General features: G+C 47.0%; 1 protein-coding gene across 12 annotated transcripts in view; it reads left to right on the forward strand.

Moving 5' to 3' along the window:
- The first annotated feature begins 227 nt into the window (after positions 1-227).
- The window catches only part of SGMS1 (sphingomyelin synthase 1), an 86,897-nt gene continuing 64,979 nt past the window's right edge, over positions 228-22,145 (forward strand). For 7 of the 12 annotated variants that reach the window (XR_009933358.1, XM_062496698.1, XM_062496701.1 and 4 more), the window contains exon 1: positions 16,166-16,471. The gene's annotated coding sequence lies outside the window, so the exon portion shown is untranslated. Of the gene's footprint in view, positions 256-10,484; positions 10,501-16,165; positions 16,472-21,395; positions 22,110-22,145 lie in introns of those variants that run through there. The other 5 variants (XM_062496705.1, XM_062496697.1, XM_062496703.1 and 2 more) reach the window with 4 other exon arrangements.

Raw genomic sequence — 22,145 nt, forward strand, 5'->3', positions numbered from 1 at the left:
GGGATAGGGACAGGGATGTCCAGGCGCAGCCCTCCCCCGCAGGGAGGGACGGGCACAAGATGGCGGCCGGGATGACACGGCGGTCACGTGGCGCGCGGTGCCCCCGCCCCGCCCGCGGCCACCGCACGGGACACGGGACACGGGAACGGGGTACTGGAAACGGGACACGGGGAGCGGGCTGGAGCCGCCGCACCGCCCGGGGACCCGCCCGGCGGCCGCACCCACCCGGCCCGCGCCGAGCCTCGGCTCCGCACGGTGAGTGAGCGGCGATCCAGCGGCCTCCGGCTCAGCGCAGGCCCGGGGGTGGCGGCGGGACGGGAGACCGGCGGTGACAGCGGGGACGCGGCCGCCGCTGCCCCGGCAGGGACGTGCCCCGGGGGGTTCCGGCTCCTTATCCCGGCGACGGCCGCCGCAGCCCCGGGAGATGCGAGGAGAGCTCCGGCCCCCGCAGCACCAGAGGCTCCGGGGGGGCTTCGGGCTGCCCAGCTCGGGGCTGTGACAGAGCTTCGGTCCCGCGGCACGGGCCGATCTGGGCCCCTCGGCCCCGGGAGCACCGGGAAGGTGCGGTGGGCTCAGCCTGGGCAGCGCTGGCACCCCCAGCTCGGGGGCTGCGGCCGTGGGAGCCCTCCGGAGCACTGTGCTCTCCCCGGGCGAGCCCTGCGTGCCCAGTGCGGGGGGCTGCAGGACCGGGCTGCCAGGGGAGCTGCGGGACCCCTAGCTCGGGGGGCTCCAGGTGGTACTGGGCGATCCCTGCGACCCCATCCCGAGGGGTCCCTCTCAGCCCCAGGACCCAGGAGAGGCTCTGTTCCCCTCAGCCTGGTCAGTCTGTCTCCTCCTCCCCAGGGTGTTGGAGTGGCGGGACTGGTCCTCCCTGCCCCAGAGGCTCTGGGGGGACATCTGGTCCCCTGAGCTCAAGTGGGAGTGGGGGAGCGAGCCCCGGCCCTCAGCCTGGGGGCTCCATTCCCCCTGCTTGCTGGGATGCGAAGGCGGGATGCTCCCTGCTTTGAAGGAAGCTGGAGGCATCTGCTGTGGGTGGGAGCAGATCCATCCCATCCCATCCCATCCCATCCCATCCCATCCCATCCCATCCCATCCCATCCCATCCCATCCCATCCCATCCCATCCCATCCCATCCCGGCTGTGCTGCCTCGCTGGGGCTGAGGTTTGTGGGGTGGGAAGGGGGTGCTGGCTTTGTCCCCATCTTGGGGTTGAACGGGCTCAGGGCAGAATGGGGATGAAGAGGAGAGACCTCACCATCACGGGCACCCTGGCAGGAGGGTGTGCTCCCTGTTTGCTCGTGGAATGGCTTGCTGATTGCCCTGCTGCAGTATTTGGATTTTTCAGGGTGTATAAGGCATGGGGCTATCTTTGTACTGTGTTCCTCCTCAAGGACCTGTTTTGATCAAGGTTTCTAATTTATTCTGTCTTGTGTGAAAACCTCATTAAAGAGTGCCTTGGTGCCTTCAAGGCACCATAAATACATGGAGAGAGGATGGGAAGAGAGAGAAAAAGATTATTATTTGTAAAAAATGGGAGCTCTGCCATATTGACATGGTGCTGCTGAAGCTTGCTGATGCAGGCAGCCTCTCCTAGCAGAGCAGCACTGGGATGTCGATGAACGTCCTCGTGTCACTTTGGCTGATGGTGCAGCCTGGTGTGACAGCAGGATTTGTAGTGATGCCTTCAGACTGCCTTCTCCCAGGTCCACATGGTTGAAAATGCTTTCTTGTTGGCTTCCATGCCCGGCTATGAAGCAGTGCAAAATGCAGAACCAGTACAAAACACCTGGCTGAAGTCAGTGGAAGCGGTGCTGCAGATCTTGGTGGGTTTGGGCTTGACTGTGTTTTTTCTGGGGAGTAGATATTGTATTGGAGTTGCGTTCTGGTTTGTTTTGTGTAGTATTTTGTGGGTGGTGAAATTGCTTCAGCTTTGTGAAGTTGTTTAGAGTTTGGAAAGAGAAGGCAGTCCCCTGGTTGGTGGCAGACAAAAGGTAAAGGCTGCTTTTACAATATGGGTAATAAACCCCCTCTAAATCCAGAGAGATTGCTGTGATTGTTTTGAGTTTTTGGTTATGTGGAGCAGAACTAAATCAGCTCAGATGCCTTTATAAACTGTGTTTGTGATCTGTGCAACAAATGGTGATTCCCAAGTTATTACGCTTCTTTCTCCTTCCAGATTATCAACCTGGGAACAGCATCTCTCCTGTTAATTGGATTTTGATGTGACATTTAGAAATTTAATAAATCCAAGTAGGTGGATGATCTTCAGGACTTGGAGGTATTATGAATGTTATTTGACTGCTCAGAGTTACTGGTTAAAAGGCAGTGATTTGTTGTTTTCCATGGATCTCATTGCTTCTTTAAACACTCATCAAGCTTGAATAGGTGCTACTTTCAATTAGATAATTCTTGAGTTCCCTTGAACTGAACCCATGCACTGTGGGTTATGGTGACTTAAGATTTCTTCCTGCTTCTGGTTGCTGCCTCTCTGCATTGCTCAACATTGGTTAATTGGTGCACTAAATATGGGTGGCCTGGGACTTATTCAGATTTAAAAGCAATTTCAGCCTGGCCGTAAGGAATGGTTGTGGAATTAAAGACTTTTTAATTGGGGCAGCAGGACATCCTGTGAAAAAAATTAAAAATTGCTCAAAAGTAATTCAGACCCTTGTTGGGGAAAGGGTAATTTTGTGTAATAGAAAAAAATCCAGATAGCATCATCAGAAAGCAAAGGAGCGTTGCTGAAGGCTGCTTTTGTTGGACATGGCACGAGGTCCCTGTTTCCTGGGGTGGTTTGCAGGGACTTGTGTAGAGCAGGAAGGATTTCTAAGGCTGCCCAGTCAGGTACGTCCAGGCTGTTCGTTGCTGAACGAAGCAGAGTGGAGCAGAGCACCCGAATGCTATTTCAGTCATGATTCAAGTGCAGCACATTAAACCCTGCTGTGCGGGGAGAAAGCGCTCTGAAGTAGAGGTGAGCTTAAAATGAGCTCAAAAACCTGAGTTTTCAGAGGTTTATTGGGTCTGATGGTCACGAACTGAGCTCCCATGTACTGTCAATGCTTTCCAAAGGATTTTGGTGTCATTGGAGGCCTTTTGGGCGGAGGGCACTAGCACACAGAGAGGGACAGGAGCCCTCTGGATGGCTGGTGTTCTGAATGAAATCTGCTTTTAATTCAGCTTGAATTCCCGAAGTGTGTGGTGTGACATCGTAAGGTTAATTATTAAGACCTGTCCCTCTCCTTCCCGAAAATGCTGGGGGCAATGCAGAAGACCGAGGGACATGTGAAAGCTACCAGCTTTTTCTGATGATTTAATCCTAGTCATATTTTAATATTTTGAAAATCTGCTTAGCAGAGGCAGTGTTTAGGCCAGGTTATTTTGGCTTTTCATGGATCGAAAGAACATCTATCCTAATAAGCTGCCAGGTGCAACTGTGTAGTGGGGCTTGGTGGAAGGTGTCCCTGCCCATGGCAGTGGGGTGGAAAGAGCTGGTCTTTGAGGTGCCTTCCAGCCCAAATCTGGGATTCTGTGATTTAAACATCTCTAAAATACTTAACAAATGTGGTATTGTAGTCTTATCAAATGTGGTATTGTAGTTGAGGGGAGAAAAAAAACCCCCAAATTCTTGAAAGTAACCCGTGAGCTTTATTCTGATAGTCCTTGATCAAGAGCTAGAAAGAGAAAACTTAATTTTGGGGACTGTAGCATGTTTCTTAAAGAAATGCAGTTACTGCTGTTCCTGGGCTTTACAGTTGACTCATCCAAATCAGGGGAGCAAATCTAGAGTCCCAAATAGAGTGCGACAGATGTCCTCTTGATGTTTCCTTCATGTGTTGCTGCAGTCCTGCTCTGCTGTCCAGCTACACATCCATAATCAAAGAAGACCACTTATAAATCCATATTGGGAAAGCATCTTCCATAAGTTTTGCCTGTGCTAATTTGCTTAGATTTAAATGCACAACAAAATAAATCTCCCTCTGCTTAGAGCCATGACTCTAACCATTTTTTTCTCCCTGTCTTCCCAGCCTGGTCTGCCTTCTGTCTCCCTGATTTTGAAGCTGCTTGAAGGTAGTTTTTTTCTGTTTAAATGGAAATAAGGCAAAGAATATTACGAGTTGGAAAAAAAAAAAGGACTTGAAGTAGCTTTGGGTTTTTCCAGTGCAGGAAAACTGGCAGCTTCCTTAGCAAGCTGGGTGAGGCACAGGTGTGGTGGCAGAATTCCTCAGGTGGCTTTGCTGGACTGGCTTTTTGGGGTGCTGTGAGCACTGTCACATCCTTATTAGCTGTGTGGGACAAGACTTGGGAGTTTTATCCTTGCTCTCTGTGTCTGGGGAACGACACGCAGTGGGGCTGCATTGTCTAAGCCTTCATCAGAAAAAGTAGGAAGAAACAGAAGTAAAAACAGGGTAAATCCTGTCTTAAGGACTGAAAGAGCCTTAAAATTGCCCCTTTCTGAACAGGTGGATCTGGAGAGGAGAGCTTTTGCAGCCTTGGCTTAAGAAGGATTTTTAATAGTTGTCATCTCCTCCTGTCCACTGCAGTCTCCTTTAATTTCCTTTACTAAAAAAGAGCATTGCAGTTGGGAGTGTTTTACAATTTCCCTTGCTGGTCCATTAGTGTATTAGCTTAGCTCCGTGTGTGTTGAATGCCACTAAATGTCACTTGCAAATTTAATGTTGGGAGCACTGAGATTTGTGCTAATTGAATTTAAAGTCTTATCCTTGAATTTGTTAAAATGACAGAGTCAGACAATTGAAATGTTGTAATGGGAGAATGGAGGAGCACTTGCGAATCTGCTCTTGCGAGTGAATCCAACAGTGCATTTGTGCAGATGGAGGGGGAGACCCTGAGCAGACAGATCAGGGTTTGATGGGGTTTTACTGTCCCCTTGTACATCACAACGTGGTGACAGCTGGCAAAATCCACTGTGTTGAAAGTCTTAATGCTTGACTGCTCAGGGCCATTGTTGACACCAACGTAACCTTAAATACTTTTGTAAAAATGGTCAAGATTGTAGAGCCTTTCAATTCAATTTAAATTTCTGCTTCTCCAGCTATAGTTTTAGGCACTGCTGGAGAAAGGTTAATTGTTTGGGCTGTTGGTATTTAAACTCAGTTGTCTGTGTCTGTCTTCTGTGGTTTTTATTCAGGACATTAGCAACTTCTGCACCTGAGGGTTTGTTGTTCAGGGAGGGGCTGGGGGGGGGGGTGATTGTTGGGGGGGTGGGGTGTTTGGTTGATGCTTTGTTTTCTTCTTGTTGTTGTTTTCTTTTGTTTGTATTGTAAAACAACAACTGTGGCATTAAACACTTCTTTATTCTTAACTTCAGCCAAATACCCAAGGATTGGATATTTGGATATAGAACAGAAAAGGAGACCCTGGTGCTGTGGTTTTTGTGAGGTAAAGCGTTAAAAGAAACTACCTTCGATTGGGAAGGAGTCATAAAATTGGTCCTTGTCTTCCCAAGCAGTGTAAATCTGTGCCTCCCTAGATAGTACAGTGCTTTTAAGAAGTTTGTCTGGAAACACTTCCATTAAATCTCCTGACACCAGGCTTTGACCTTCTGCCACTGAGCTGGCATTTCATACGGGCTCCTGGCATGAGCTCTCCTGCCACTTTCAAGTAAAATCTTATCAGGCATTGAAAAGTTTGACTCTGCACCAGAGCACTGTGCCAACGCTGTAAAAGCCCTATTTGTACACAAAATGGATTTTTGCTTGCTGGAAGGGCTGGGGTAGTGCTTCAGTAACTGCAGGAATGGCTTTGAATCTACATAGTAATGAAACAGCTCCATCTAAATCGAGCATCTCCTCCTCTCTCAGGTCTGCTCTTTGTCTTCTGCTGTCCCTGCATGGAGTTTTAAGGAGTCAGGTTATATTGCTCTGGAAAACTTTGTCAGGGAAGTTAATTTAAAGCTATTTGAAAGGCTTAAAAATGGCTCTGCTGTTAGGATGATGAAAAAGACCTTGAAAGCGCCTTGAGAGCAATTGCTGCCAGAGTGGTGAGCTGCTCCCAGAGCGTTCTCTGAGGGAGCACTCCAGGGTGTCCTCCTTCAGTGCTGGCAGCCACAAAAACTCTGCTGCTCCATCTCTGGGAATGTCCAAGGCCAGGCTGGACAGAGCTTGGAGCAGCCTGAGATGGTGGAAGGTGTCCCTGCCCATGGCAGGGTGTGGAACGAGTTGGGGTTTAAGGTCCCTTCCAACCCAAACCATCCCGGGATTCTATGATGCATCATGGCTTAAAACCCACTTGCTTTAACTGGGAGGGAAAATCCAGCACTTGTGGGTGATTGGGGAGCTCAGGGTGAGCTTTGCCCCTTGCAGGGGGTGCCAGTGGCTGTTGGGTATCTGGGGATTACATTTTTAGTGGAATCATACTTACAGGAAGGGAGAGGAACACCCATGTTCCAAAGTGCTGAAGTTTGGGATGCTCAGCAGAGGCAGTAGAGGTGAGGTGAGGTGATAGCCAAAGCAGAGCTGTGAACAAGGCAAGAGTGCACAGATAAGGGTAAGTGCAAGCATATGAGGATCCCTGCTTAATGACTCGACAGAACACGTTGTTCCCTTTCCCCGGGTGCTTTTGGGGTGTCAGGATCCATATTTAATGGAATCATGGTTTTATGGAGGCTCTCCACCTTGGGAGAAGCTTGACTTTGCCAAAAGCAATACTCAGTAATGGGCTGGGGTTCTTATCTACTCTCCATGAAACACTACAAAAAACCTTTTTTTTGCAGTAATGAGCAATTACCCATAAATTAACAAAACTCTTTGTCAGATACTGCCTTTGTTTTTGTGCCTGTGCAATTTCCTAATTAAGTTTTTCTCCCTTTCAAAACATAAATAGATGGGTTATGAAAGGCCATTTTAAAAACAAAAACAGGCCCCTAAACACTTTTGTCAGAAGAGGATTATTTGAGTTCTGATGGTTTGTTCAGAATTCCTTTGCTTCCAAGAAAATGAGTGTCTGTACTGAGAAGAGACAGACCCATCCAGCCACGTGCCTTGTATCCAAGAATTACAGTGTTTTTGAGAGGGAATGCCAGAGTTCAGCCATGGGTTCAGGAAGTGCAAGTGGCTGGGAGAATACTTGTGGAGATGACAATCACTGGCAAATGCATATTACTCCCTCCTCTGAGCAGGACTGACCCCAAAGAAATGTCAGGTTTTTCAGGGTCCTCTTGGGGTTTGAAAATGTCCAAGAGAGGAGATGGGCTGCTTTGGAGAGAGGGGTTCCACCTTGTGTGGGGAGATAACCTGCAAGCTTGATTGAGTGCCAAGGGAGGAGAGGGAGGAACCTGAGACCCAGATGAAATTGGATACAGGTGCACCAGATTGATGCACTCGAGGCCATTAACTGCTCTCTTCTCTGTGCCTGGCCAGCTGAGTTGATGCTCTTAATGAACTACTCCTTAGATATCTTAACTTCTGACTGCTCCTTAACTCATTGTCCATCAGGGCACAAGTGAATTGATCAGCATCATTTATAACTGTCTACAGGGAACTTTCCTTGGCCACTATTGAGTGGCTGCCAGTCTAAAATCCTTTTATGATTCCTCCTGTTAGACTTTCCCTTTGCTAATATTGTACTTAATGCAAACAATCTCCTTTAACCTCTTAACTTGGTAATCCCCCTCACACCATAATTGTGCTTTAATGCTGCCCATTTGCAGTTGGATATGAGAAAATATTTAAAATAATTGTCCACTCTAAAAAATGTTGGTTGACTTCACAGATTATTTTGTCTTTTGTTTGTTAACTCCCTGGGGATCTTGTTTACATGTCAAGACATCCATGTAGGTCTTTCTAAGGTAAAAGGTTGGAAAGCAGGCTAGAAATCCTAGGGAATGCTGTTATTTCTTCATGTGGTTCCACTGTTAATGGCTGTGTGTTGAAATTCAATTTGCAGGATGTGATGTCATACAAATAAATTAATGACTTGTGTTTATTTGAAGATTGGATAATAACCCGGGGAGCACTTGGCCCTTCTGCTCTAAGCTTCCCAGAAATTGTGATGTGGATAAAGCCTTGCCTTCCTCTGTCTTGCTGCACTTTTCAGCATGAGTGTTATGGGGTGGGAGCTTTGTATTCATGACATGAATCCCTGTCATGAATCATGACATGTCATGCCTGACACCTTGCAGAGGGAGCTTGGATGTGTGTTCCTGGCACAGGCAGCTGTGGGGACACAGAGCTCCCAATCTTTGCAAGGTGCAGGTTCCAAACTCTGGGTTTGATGCATGTGCAAAACTCATCAGAGATGACCTTGAAGGTCCCTTCCCACCCAGGATTGAACCACTCCACGTTCTGTGTTCGCTGGAGCGGAGCTTGTTGAATTTCCCAGCCTGGTTGTCGCTGGTGTGTTCCTCTCTGAGGGAGTGGTTGTGGTGGCAAGGTGGCTTGTGGCAGGCAGAGGCTTCCCACCCTGGCACCCAGGGGAGGAATGAACACCTCAGAACTGTAACCTCTAATCCCTATCACTGAATCCCTGTTTTCAGGCTCAAGTTTTGTTCCCAGAGAAACCCAAGGTTGGGGTACATCTGTTCAAAGTGCACTTTCTGGGCTGATTTAATTCATGGCTGTCAAAGAGCTCTTTTTTCTTCTCTCACCTTGTCCTCATATTCCCAGTTTGCAGTGCTAAAAGGTGTTCCATGAGGTTTTGGAGACATGCTCTGTGGTTTGCCTGGTAGGGTGGAGCCTTATCAAGATGGAAATAACAGCACTGAGGGAACAGCAGCACAGAGAATATCAGTAACGGGCTTCTTTCAGGTCAGGGTCATGCAAAGCATTAATGACATTTCTTCTGCACCCCTGGAGTAACTTCTGCAGTGACTCTGTCAGCTGTTTGTGTTTGGTACTGATGTATTGTTGAGTTTTATTTGTATTTAAAAAACAGAGACAGCTGAGGGTCTGCAGTAGGCTGAACTGAAATGGGTCTTGCTTTTGGAAATAAGTGGAGGAGTCTTGCTGGTGGTGAATAGCCAGTGCAGTGTCAGGATGTGTGCAAACAGCTGGAAATGCTCAGACTTGCTTGCTTCCCAGTACTGTGCTGAATTAGGATAGTCGGGATAGAGCCCAGTGCAGCTTGTGTGGTGTATTCCAGTGTGACATTTGCACACCAGACTGTCCCTTGTTCAGTTAGTGCTACTCACTGTTGGAAAGAAGTACTTGGGCATTGTGGAGTCTCTTTGCCTGGGATTCTGGATTTGGGGGTGCTGGAGCTAGGCTTGAGTGCAGAATGGTGGTGCAGAGTTCTTGTACCCTTTTGACTTTGCGTTGTTGATGGTCATGGAAGAGGCCCCACAAACTTCAACTGGAAGGGAGGAAAAGTCCATTTATTTTCACAGACACTGCAAAGTGAAACATGAAGGATTTGGAGAGCTGAACATGATGATCCTGCTGTCTTTATAACCTTAAAAGTGGGCAAATAATTAAAATAAAAGAGGAATGGTTTCTGTAGTGGCTTCTCTGGAGGCAGTATTATCTTCTGTTTCTAAGGATTTGTTTCCTTTCCTGGTCTGCTTTAAAAACATTTTCATAAAATCAGTGAGTTATACTCCATGGACATTTATGTGCAGGGACTGCTGGGTGCTTAATAACCTACTTATTTTATTTGGGCTGTACTTCTTAAAAATGAAGTTTTCAAGACAGGCCCTTAGAAGACAGATTGTTCTACCTGATTGTCTTGAGCAAATACTTTTCTGGTTTTAATTGGGGTTTTCATTGCTATGATTTACAGTGGCAGGGTGAGGGCAGCACCGTTCCTACAGTGCCTGAGACAAGTGGGAAGAGAAGAAGCAGAGCTATTCCTTATCTGGACACTTTCTTAGGTGCTTACAGAGCTGTGTACTTAAATAATTCCTCCATGTAAGTATTGATGTGCAGCAAAGCAACACGGTTTTAAGCACAGCGTTTAATAGAAGTATTCTCAGCATGACTTGGCAAATATTCCCAAGCTCAACTTGCCACCTTTGGTGCTGCCTGTTGTCATCAGAGGTTTGTGCAAGGCTCAGAAATGCAGCTAAAATGGGACACTTTGAAATCACCTCTGGGCACAGTCCTTGTGGCTTTCCTGGTCTGGTCTGCTCGCTGTTCCTCCGTGTCCATTCCCATGTCCTCCTGTCCATTCCCATCTCCCCCTGTCCATTCCCATCTCCTATCCATGTATCCAATAGTCTGCCTTGCTTTGGGAGCTCTGCAATGCATTTGGGGTTTTTGGTAACGTGAGAAGGGAGGGGAATTTGGCATTTCAGCCCCAGCTGCCTTTTGCCAGGTCAGCCCCCCTGTTTGCGTGTGCTGTTTCCTATGCTCAAAATGCAGGAATATTGTTCTGGCAAGCCTTGTCAAACTTGGATTCTCCTGTCATGTGCAGATGCAATGAATTTCCTAGAAACTTCAGGGAGGGGTTGAAAGTGATGTAGATAGTTTGTAACAACTGGTGATTCAGTCATTGAAGCATAAACTGGATTTTTAATGTGCTGAAGAGGGAAACAAAGCCTGGCTTGGTAAGAAATTTAGGGGCTGTGTTGCTTTTTCTTTTGTATTGCAGTTTATGGAGAATATTTTTCCTTAATTAAACTGCTTTTGCAACATGTGTCAGACCTTCTTAAATCCTGTGTAGGAAAATCTGTGGCTCTATCTGCTGAGGGCAGAACCTTCTCCTGCTTTTGGGACTTCAGCTCCTCGTTTTGCAGCTGGGTTGTGTCATCCAGGTTGTTTTTCATACTTTTCCCTGTCAGGCTGTTGAGCAAACTTCCAGGTGTGGGTTGTAGGAGACAGGGACACCCCTCAAAGTTTAGGATTGTGAGGAATGGGATACCCTCCCACTGTGGGTTGTGGGGACTGGGAGGATGCTTTGCCACACTTCCTTCCCCTTCCTTTAAGAACCGAAACGCTGAGCAGACGTTCAAGGGGGAGGAGGGAGGATCCTCACCCTGCTGGTTATCAGGGGACGTGTCTGGCTTCGCCCCAAGCTGGCTGTGGTGATCCAGGATGGAACTGGAGGCATCCCAGTGCTGCTCCCGTCCAGGTCACAGGTGTCACTGTGCCGGTCCCTGTGACCTGCTCGCCCTGCAGGACATCCCCCTGCATGTTTACATCCAGAAGTGCAGCCAGGATCCCATTTCCGAGACGTGCCTGAAGCTGGAGTCAGGGATCAGCATCCCCCCAAGGGCAGGGCAGGGAGGGAGAGCTGGCTGCAATTCCAGCTAGGGGTGGTCCCATTCCGGCAATTAGGAGGAATTAATTGCTTGGCTAGAGCCCCAAGACATTGCAGATGGCTCTTAGAAGGATGGAACAGATTCCTGATGCTGAGGTGTGTCTAGTTTTGGGGAGGTGGATCCAGAAAGCAGGGTTTTTTCTTTCGCTGAGAAACAGAATATCTTGTACTGCTGATATTTCTAAGGACTAGGGAGCTTAAACTTCTCGCTTACCTTGGGAACTGAAAGCAGACAATCCCTGGTTTGGGCTGTTCCACAGAAATAGGGACAAACAACCATTTTCAAATGGGTTTTGTTTATTGTCGTGACTTTGATGTTTTTATTTTTTTAGGAGCAGTGCTCCTCTTGGTGTTATGTTCCTGTCATCCCTTTGAACAAAAGGTCTGTGCATTCCAGGGAAGGTCTTCTTTACTGATAGTGACTCCTTGCTTCTGAGCACAGGATTTGTCTGCAGCCCCAGCAGCACTTTCCAGTTTTGTGGAAGGTTTAGCTCTAATTTGCACCCTATTTTCTGTTAATTTTTAGCAAAAATACGTTGCTTTGTTCAGGTCAAGTTTGCAAATACGTTTGTGGAGCTCATCTTTTTTCTTTCCTGCCAGTGTAGTGTTTTTGCACCTTTCTTAAATCATCTGATGAGCTGTTGAAGCTGGAAGAGGCGTTTACAAGGCTAATGCAAAACTTGAGTAAAGGGTGCTTTGCAGGAAATAGCCTCTCAAAAAGGGAAGTAGTGCAAAAACCAGTTATGTTTTCCTTGTTTACCGACTTGTTTGGAAGAGATTATTAATCCCTCACATCTGTGCAGGTGCAGCTTTCAAGACTCCCAGCTCGGTATTTTGAACAGAAGCAGACCACAGCAGGGAATTCCCTCTCCACAATCCAGTATTTTGGTTTCTTCAGGGAACTTGTGTGTCTTTCAAAAGCCACACTTTGGTAACTGGGTGTCACAGTTTACCACAGAAACTTTCAGGAGGACAAGGGGAAGGCAGCTCATGCTGAAATACCAAAAGCATTGCAGAGCCAAATGTGCCAGTGTTGGGGTGGGGTGGGGTGGTGGGAAAGGGGGCATGCTGAGGGGGAATGGGTGGCACCGAAGGGGTCAGGGTTAAATCATAGTCTGATTCTGTTCAAAGTGAAAGTGTGTGTTCCCTGTTTGCAGTTCTCAGAATTGAGCTGTTGGGGGAGGGGAAGGCCGTGGAATTCCAGGAAAGCTGTGGAATTCCAGCCAAGCACCCGCTGCAGAGCAGCCAACAGGACTTTGCCAGGTGCCAGATCTCATGCTGAGAGTGCATGGCCAGGTTTGCCTGTCCCAATGGGCTTTTTCCATGAAGAAGGAAGAACCTTAGCTAACAGACTGCTCTCCAAAGCTAACTCTGAAAGGATATCTTTTTTTTTTTTAATACGGAATTTCTGCCTATATACCCATGAAATCCTGGGAAATGACCATCCCTTATCATTTGTTTACCTGCACAGGAGGATTGTTGCAGCAGTGCTTGGAAGACGCAAGATTAAAAAGCAGTTACTGTAGCCTAGCAGGGGTGTGTTGACCAGAAAATACCTTTTCCACCTTAAATTCCTTCTCCAAGTTGATGGGTTTGAGGCCAAGACAGAGGGTAAAAAACTCCCAGCACATGAAACAATTTTCTGCTGCTAACTATGGGAACCTCTGAAAGTTGACATAATTTCTGTAGCTGGAAGTTTCAATTTATTTAATTTATTTTGCTTCCTTAGGGCTCAGCTGTAGTTGTTTTGTTGAGTTTATTTATTTATGGACACACAGTGCTGTTCTCCCAAAGGGATGACCTCTCAACTCTAGCAAGACATCTGCCACTTGTTAATGTTGGTGTTAAGCCTGTTTAAAATCTGTTCCTGAGATTTAGAGGTCTTTTGCATCAGACTGGGGATGTATGGATGGTTAACACTAGCAATTGCTACTCTTACAGCTGCTTTCTAGACGAATTAAACACACACCTGATTGTCACAGGTGTCATCTCCTAACTCAAATCAAATGAATCAAGTGCAAACCCAGGTTGAATTCCTTGCCCTCAGTGCATTTGTGTGCACATGGCTCATTTATTCTTTTTTTGCAGTGACCAGAAGAATCTCTTTTCCCAGGAGACTCAAGTCACTGTCAGGAGAAAAATGTTCCTGCTGAATTTGATGTGGGGGGCAAAACTTGGCCAGGAATTTGGGGTCTGTGGTCCCTCCCTGAGCACCATGTCCTGGCAGGAGCTTTGCTGCTCGCCTGCTGTGTTCTACAGCCACCAGGGAATAAATGAAACACTCCCAGCACATGGAGAGCAGATCCCCTGTCTCTGGACACCCAGGGAGCAGGCTCTGTTTGTGAAATTTGGGAGCAGGCTGCATCCCAGTCCAGTCACCTTTGCTGACCCACCCTGGAATTCAGTGCTCCCAGAGTTTGAATGTGGATTGGTTTCCTGTGCCAGTACCTGCACATGCTGCCTTCCAGCTCCCTCCTGCTTCCCTCTGATGGCTCTGGCACCAACAGAACGGGAAAAAGCAACACGTAAGACAATTTTAGTGTAATAGGAAAAATGCTGCATCACTTCAGCTGCACTTAACCCCTGGCTTTAAGTGGCTACGAGAGGTTTGTGAGATGTGCTTGATACGTTGAAGAAATAAAAAGCCTCGCTGTGAGAGAGGGGAGGAAGGAATGCAGCAGAGCTTCAGGCTGGTGAAGGCACTTTTAGGTGTGCATCCCTTCCTTGCTTGTTGTCTGAGGTGAAATTGGGCTCTCTAGCAAGAGGAGCTTCTTCAGGAGGAGAAGTGCTTGGTAATGGCCACTTTGCTGATTTTTTCCTTAGCTTTGCTTTCCTGCCTTGTGCAGAACTCGCTGCCCAGGTTTCGCTGTGGAACTCTCTTGCTGTGATGCACACCTGTGGTTTGGTTACTGCCTTTGGTTCAAGTAACTTGGAAAGGAGTTGCACTGACTTCTGGGTTCTCCTACCAGAGATTTCCTTGCTTAGCCACCACTCAGGAATCACCTGCCCAGTATTCCTCCCCCATACCTGACCCAGCTTGTTCAATCCTGTTCTTTCCTTGTGAAGCAAGGGACAAAAAGTAGCATCTGCTGTAGTTCACACGGCTCACAGATGCAATTAGGTTGGAAAACATCTCCCAGACCATGGAGTCGAAGCTGTGCCCAATCCTCACCTTGTCACCAGTCCAGGGCACTGAGTGACCTCCCTGGGCAGACCCTGCCCACCCTTTCCAGGAAGAAATTTTTCCTCATGTCCGACCTGACCCTCCCCTGGCACAGGTTTTAAGATGGTGATAGGCTCTGTAAGCAGCTTGTGCCTGCTGGGAAGCCACATGAGAAGGTGACATCCATGTGCCAGTACAAATCTTGGCTCTATAAAGACTCAGTATGAGGTGAAAGTGTAGCTGTTCTAACAAAACATGAAGTGGAAATGTCTTTCTTGGTGTTTCCAAGTTTGCTTGCTGCTGTTGTGCCTGTGCCCATCCTTTCTTTCCATCCTGCATCAGGAATTATGACCTAAAAATGAATTGTGTTCTGCAGAGGAGTGGGAAATGAGACAGCACCACTGATTTCAGGTTTTATTGCTGTGTGTGTGCCCTGTGCTGAGACTTCTGCTGGTCAGGGCACTCCAGCTGGGGCTGAGCAGTGCAGGCTCATCACCCAGCTGGGACTGAGCTAATGCTCCTCTGCTCTCTGGCCTTGCTGTTAATCCAGACCCCCAATTAAAAAAAGGAGGATTTGGAGAAAATGGTTGTTACAGCTTCCCTGAGGTGAGGATAACCCTTGTAAATCTCTGAAAGGGAATGGAACAGATTTATTTGCTGTGATGCCATGCTCTCCAGAGGCTTGGAAAGGTCTCAGGTGAGGTGGCCATAAACTGCTCTGTCACCAGTTGAAACCACTCAAAGGGCAATGCAGTGGGGTTTGTCTGTGGTAGTCTGATGGCTTCATTGGACTAACTGGGACACTGTGTCATTTCAGTGGTGTTTGGAGAAGAAATGGAGTGGACATTGAGGCCTGAAGGTCACTTTTGTATTCCAACCTTTGTCTACTTTAGTGTTGACATTAAATTCATCAGTACAGGGCAGCTTTGCCTGTTGCTGTTTGTGCTTTGGCAGCAAGAACTGAAATCTTTCAGCTGGCAGCTGGCCCCAGCTCTGGTGCCTCTGGCATGATGACTTCCATGTGTTTCAGAATAAGGCATCCCCTCCCCACAGGTTTGGAAAGGTTGTCTTTGAACAGATGGGGAGAAGAATCTCCTTTTTAAAGGTGATAGGGCCTTGTGAAACCTGGCAGTGCTGTGTGAGCCTTTTGGTGTATGACAAGCCTGCCTTTCTACCCTTCCAGTGCTCTCAGAGGTGTAAGACAGTTCTTTCCCCTCCTTTTTAAAATTTTCCTTAAACTAAGCCTTGAGGATCCTGTATGACTTTCTGGTTTTGTTGTATGTACCTCAGGACGTGCTGAAGTTGGGTTGGTGTGTTGCATGTAGGCAAACCAGTTAATTTTGGCACCTTAGTATGCCTGGTGTAACTACTTTTCTACAAGATGTAAGAAAAAAATGGGAAATAAAGTCAGGTTTAAAATCACATCAGGAAAATTCTAGTTTGGAAGACAGTAGGATTAAGTGAAGATCCATGTGGAGTGTTTTTCTGTTTATACTTGCTTAATTATACTTTTGCAGTAGAAAGAGTTAAGTCCATTGATTAATTAGGAAGTTTGTGGATGTAAGGAACTGGTGCAGAACCAGCTGGTGGTCAGGAATTCCCTGGCAGGGAGAAAACAACAAAACCATATCTGAAGAAAAACTTGGATCTGGAGCTCTGGGATGGCGAGCCTGTAGAGATAGATAAGGAGACAGCACAGGAAAATGCACTAACTGATAACTGCTCCAGAACCAGTAGAGTGGGAGATAACTGTCCCCTGCCCTCTCCAAAGGGATTCCCCAGGCTCAGTAGCCTGGCTTTGGCAGCAGGGTCCAGCACATTTTATTTCCTCTGCTGAAACAGGGATCGTGTCTACAGCAGCCTTTAAATGAGAAGAGCTTCGAGCTGGAAAACGAGCAGCTGCTTTGCTGCTTTTAGGCAATAACATTCTTAATACTCCTGTCTTCCAGTCCTGTTCCCCTGGGATAACTGGAATGAGCTGAATTGTGATTGTTGTTTGACTGTCATGCTTTTGCCTCTGGTGACCACTGTGGTTGATTCCTCTTGTCTTAAACAACAGCCTTGCTGAGTGCTTGGGGCAAAGTTGTATTTTAAGGTGGGTATGACTATTTTAAGACTGGAGGACAGCAGGTGATCTGCAGGCTGGATGGATTTCACTCCTACAAGGAAAATAGTGGGCCAGGCTGCAGGGAAATTCCCTTTATTTTGGTAGTGGTTTTCTGAAGCAGCATACTGGGAAAGACCCGTAAGTTTTGGGTTTCCCTGCTGCACCTTCAGGTTTTTCCTACTGCTTGATCAATTATCTGCTCTCAAAAAAGTGAGCAAGACAGAAATGACAGGCTTGCTTCATCCTCATCCTTGCTGTAACAACCCTTTGCAGGCCATTACTAAGAGATTACACTTCTTGTTTGTGGCTTTGCTTTAGCAAAATAGTCTTTCATAGCTGGAAAGCCTTAGGGAAAAAAATATTCTGGCAATATCTGTAGGAGTTGCAGTTCTTTGCTGTGCAAATGCCGAAATCTACATCTTGCTTTAATGTTTCTCAGAGCTAAAATATTTTTGGATAAACAAAGCGTTTCACATACTGTTTAAAGTGCTTACAGGCAACCTTTACCCCCAGAGTGGAATGCAGCCATCAGGAGAAGTGCAGTGGGAACAAGGACCTCTAACAGAGTTGATGGCCAGGAGTGGGATGGAGTGGGGCAACATGTCATATGTAAATGTCAATTTTGATTGGCATATCACATTCTAAGTCATTTATTGTATGAAAAATTACTGGCATCCATAACCAAATTATTTTTTATTTATGGAACAATCTGCAGTTGGCTTTTCTCCCCCAAATTTCCACTGGATGTTGCTGGATAAGTAAGTAGGAGCAGCTAGAAATGTGGAAAATTGTAGCATGGCATCTTAGGATCATGGAGGATCCTACTGACATAATGTCTGCTTTGCTTCCAGAGGAGAAGCACATTTTTGGTATTTGTTTTTTTGCAATAAAGAAGTTCTAAAGTCTCTCCCACATGTTACTGCAGAGGGGAAGAGCTTTTCCTAATCAGGTGTCTGTGAGAGAGCAAACCCTCCCCACTTATTAGGCAGTAGTGTAAATATAGCTGTGTGGCCTGGGAGCCAGAAACAAGGATTTCTTTGCACCCCCTCTGACTGGGAAAGGTGGGATGTGGCAGGAACTGGAACCCCCAGGAATGGGCAGTGGCAGGTAGACTCCTCTCTGTAGGAAAGTGTCCCACTCCTTGCCAGATAATGTTGTGGATACAAAGAGTTTCAGTGGGATCAAGTTGCAGGGGGTGGGGAAAATAGTGAGCAGCTATTGAGGTGATCCATTCCCAAAGGGTTTTTAAATCCATGCTCAGGAAGCTCCTGCAGCTGAAAGTAGCCAAAGCCTCTGGCAGAGCCTTGTCTGGGGCAGTTGAGCTGCTCTTAAATGTTGATTTAACTGCTTCAGCTGAGCAGCTTTGAGAGTTAGGGTTTGGGTAGTGGTATTTTTGCTTCCTCCCTGTGTTTTTGCTTGTTGTATGGGGCTATAACAGAATAAAAAAAGCTCTAAAGCTTGGGGTGACTGACTTTGAGGGTTGTAATAGTGGAGGCAAAACCGTGACTTTTCACTGAGTGTTGGTAGCACCAAAGGGAATCTGCAAAAATACTGCTTCCCAGAGATGCCATGGGGGTCATACTTTCCCTTTTCCCATTTTTAGCATTTCTTAGCCTTTCTTTCATGGAATTTTCCTGGGCAGGAAGGTGAATTGCAAAGATTAGAATGGGATATGCCCATGCACTTCCTGCCTGGAAGTTTGCTGGTCTGATATCAGTACAATTATTGTGCAAATCCTCACTTTAGATGAGACCCACATACGGATGGAATGATATTTCAAGAGCTCAGAGAAGCCTCCTGTATAAATTTAAGTGCCAGCAGCCCATTTCTTTTATGCTCAGAAGATCTTTTAACAGCTGCAGTAACTTGGGGAAATCTGCTCGGGCGCATTGTGAGGTATTTGCCACTTGAGCAGGATGTGTTTAGGTGTGTTTTTTCCTACTTCACTGGAGCTCTCAGGGTGCTTCGTGGAGCAGGTTGTTTTTAGCTGTCCTGAGAAGTATCCCCTGACCTCCCTGCCCAGGAGAACCACAGCATCCTTGTGGAACTGGCCCTGCTCCACGTGTCCTTGTAGTGAGCTCTGTCCTGTGGTGACGCAGGGCAGCCAACAAAGGAGACATTCAGTCACCAGCTCAGGATCGTGTTCCCCCTGAGTCTGGACTAATGCTCTTAACCCTGCTGGGGCTGGAAGAACAGCCAGCAGGTCTGGGCTGGTGCCCTGCTCCTTTCCTGTAGGCTCTGCAGGCTGTAAATGCCTCAGTCTCTCCTCTCTGCCTGTCATCCCTTTGGAATCTGCAGGGAAGCACCAGCAGCCATCCTGGCCTCTCTCCTCCTTCCCAGGCCATCACACAACTGCTCTGCAGGAGTCATGTTCCACTCAGTGAAGTCTCATCCTTGAAGGAACTGTTCTGATGTTAAAAACTTAGAAATCTTAAGGTTTCTCAACTCTCTGATCCATGAAGACCTTTTTTTTCTGAAGCAATTATTGCAATTTCTGTCTTTGCAATGGCTGAGTCTCAGCTGTTACCTGTTAAAAGGTGGGATATGTCTGAGGTCCTGTTGTTTCAAGGCACTTGCAAAATGGGAAGAGCTAAGTTTAAACTGCTGTGGCTCATTTCTGAATCAATGTATAACTTGACAGGAGGCTTTTGGCTCTGAAGTCATGGATTTAAGTACAGTGGGAATTCTGACATTATCTACAGGTCAAGGCAAACCATTTCTGTATCTCTTTAGCAGGAGCATGTAGACCATGCCTGTCATGGAGTACTCAGCTTTCATCCCATCCTCCTGCAAAACCAGAATAGGTACCAGTCACTTGAAAATGGTTCATGAGATGAGCACCAGTTTGAATGGTAACATTAATCAGTATAGTAAGCAGGATGAGGTGGTTCCTTTTGGTGATGGACAACAGGAAGCTTCTCTGATGTCACTGCAGTCCATAACTCTGAATTCCTTATCCCTAACATCTAAACGATCAGACCCTGGATTTTTATCTTGGTGGGTCTGCCTGTGAACACCCTGACAAGGCCTTGGCTGTGAGTAGTTGCAGTGTGTTTCATGTTATTAATGTTTCCTGACCTAGTTATAACTTGCTTTCTTAGAATTAACCAATCTTTGTTTTTTCTCTTCAAAGTATTTTTGGGTGAAGCTGGGGAATTTTGAGCATCTCACCCTTAGGGGACAAGTGAAAATATCAGGTTTACCAAGTCACTTCTCAGTGTCTAGGCATCCATGTAGAGCCAAGATTTCCACATGTTTCTGGGGCACTTGGCTCCCTAAGGGGTGAGAAGGGTCATAGCAACAGTGGGGCCAGGTTTGTGGAGAGGAGTATGCCCTGGAAGGTGTTTTTTGGAAGGATGAGCAGCACTTAGGTGGAGGAGGAGGTCTGGAAACAGGAATGATTATTTTGGAAACAGGGAAGGAGTCTCCTGCTGCAGAGGTCAGGTATATTCAGGTCACCAAGATACTGCAAGAGCTGAACAAACCTACAAACTAATCCCATTAACAAATCCTACTAATTCACATAATTTTGTTGCTGTTGATTGTGGTAACAGTTTTTTCACCTTTTTGGACACTAGGAATGAGTATGCATTGTGCTGGCAGGTCTCCTACCAGCTTTCCATGCCCAGATGATGGAAGGGATGTTTCTGGGCTGCCTCCCGGAGTTCATCACTGCACTATTTAGTGGTTCCCTAGTGCAAATCTGTCTACTTAAACCAAATGAGGATCATTCCTTCCTTTTCACATTGCTATTAGCTGGATGATTTTATTGTCTCTGCAGGAAGAGAGCAGAGACAAGCAACTGTAGATTAGGAACAATTTGCAAAATAGTTCAGTGATTAGCATGCCTGTGGAGATGTTTTTCTGTGTAAGGGCTGCACCACAGATTTTACTGGCTCCCTATGCTCAAAGAATTAACTTGAGGAAGATTAAAATGACATCCTAGACATCAGCTAAACGTCCTCTCAGAATCCCTTACAATGTCTATACATCAGTTATTTGATTTCTTCAATCTACAAGCAAACTGGGTTGGTGAACTTGTGTGAGTGATCTATTTAGGCTGAATTTCTCCAGAGTATTTTAAAGAGTACTTCAGTACTGGTGGAATGGTGTAAAGCAAAAAGCAGTGAAATTTGGAAATGTCCTGTGCCAGGGTGTGAAATGAAGATGCTGCTCAGTCATGGGGGTGCCTTCTTCAAGCAGCAGTCTTCAGCTGGTTAATCCAGCCCTCACAGACGTTCCTGATGCTTTCTGGTTAAATGGAATAAGAAAGTAAGACAAGAGCCTGCTCTTGCTCCTTTTGCCATGGTGCTGCTTGTGTGGATGTGGGAAGTGGGAAGGAAAAGACACAGGAGAATCCTCAATTCCAAAACTTCACTGATGGGCAGCACAAGGAGTTCTGTAAAGTCTCCAGAAGTGGCCCCCTCAGATGTGGCCACTTAACTGTCCTAAATCCTGGTTTGCTTGTAATTTCACATTGATAACAAAGACAGAAGCATTCAGCTGGAAAACATCTGAATATTAATAAGAGGAATCACATGGTCTCTCTGGGAATCCTGCAGTCTCCACTGGCTGTAACATCTCCAGATGCATCAGTCAGAGATGGAGCTCCCACTCTGAGCCTGCTGCAGGCTGTGCTGTGGACAGTGTTAGATCAGGTGCTGGAAAACGGGGAATATTCTGGGAATATGCCAGCAGAGCTCTGGTGGTGTTTGGGTCCTATTGCCTGGTGGTTCTGAGCCGTTGTGACACAGAGAACACGGCTGGCAGTATCTTCACTCATTACTCTTCACAGCATCAAAACCTCCCGAATTTCTTCTCAGCTGCTGTTCCTGCATGAAGGAAACGCTGTGGCTGTCAGATCAAGGGGTGGCACAGCCAGAGCTGAGCACTGTCACGTTAAATGCTGAAATAGCAGCAGGCTGGTCTCCTCTTGGCATCACTTAGCAACTCCAGGAGCTGAACCCTTTCCACAGGGATCCTGAGTTTAGGGAAACAGGGTCCTGAACCAGCAGCTCGTCACCCAGCAGAGCAGCAGCCAGCGCTCTGCAAGCAGAAGGGTCTCCCTCAGGGGAGGGAGGAGTTTGGCATACAGGCTCATGGGTTTGGGAAAGATAGACCTTCTGTTTTCTGAAAAGTCTATTACCAATGTTAGGGTTTGGCAGATAACACAAGGAAGTGCTGTGTGTTCCCCAGGACAGACAGGAAAGAGCTTTAATCAAACCTTGTCAGGCAGTCCTGCTGTCAGCAAGGCTGCTAGTACCCAAACTGTCGCTGTGAATTGCTCCTCCTGCCTTTTCACCAGCCCAGAAATAATTCTGGATGTGGCAGGAAACGTGTCCTTGCAGGCTCTGTGTGCCCTGTACTGGAGAGGCTGCAGCTGGGAGGGAACATCTTGGGATTCTCGTGGTGCTCACAGCAAATGCTGCTGATTCACAACTCGCTCATCAGAAACGGTGTTTATGTCTGAGCACCAGTTTGTGCTGTGGGATCCACGGGAGCTGTCGTGCCTGGAAGAGGGGGCATGCAGGGTGTGGAGCTTTCCCTAGCTGGTTTGCTGTTGGGTCAGGCTTTCAGTGCTCAGGCAGCTTTTGGGGGCTCAGGAAGCTGCAGATAAGCGAGTGTGGTAAGTTTGGGAGGGCTGCTCTTGCAAGATAATGGC

The sequence above is a fragment of the Cinclus cinclus genome, chromosome 7 (genome assembly GCF_963662255.1).
Source record: "Cinclus cinclus chromosome 7, bCinCin1.1, whole genome shotgun sequence".
NCBI lineage: Eukaryota > Metazoa > Chordata > Aves > Passeriformes > Cinclidae > Cinclus > Cinclus cinclus.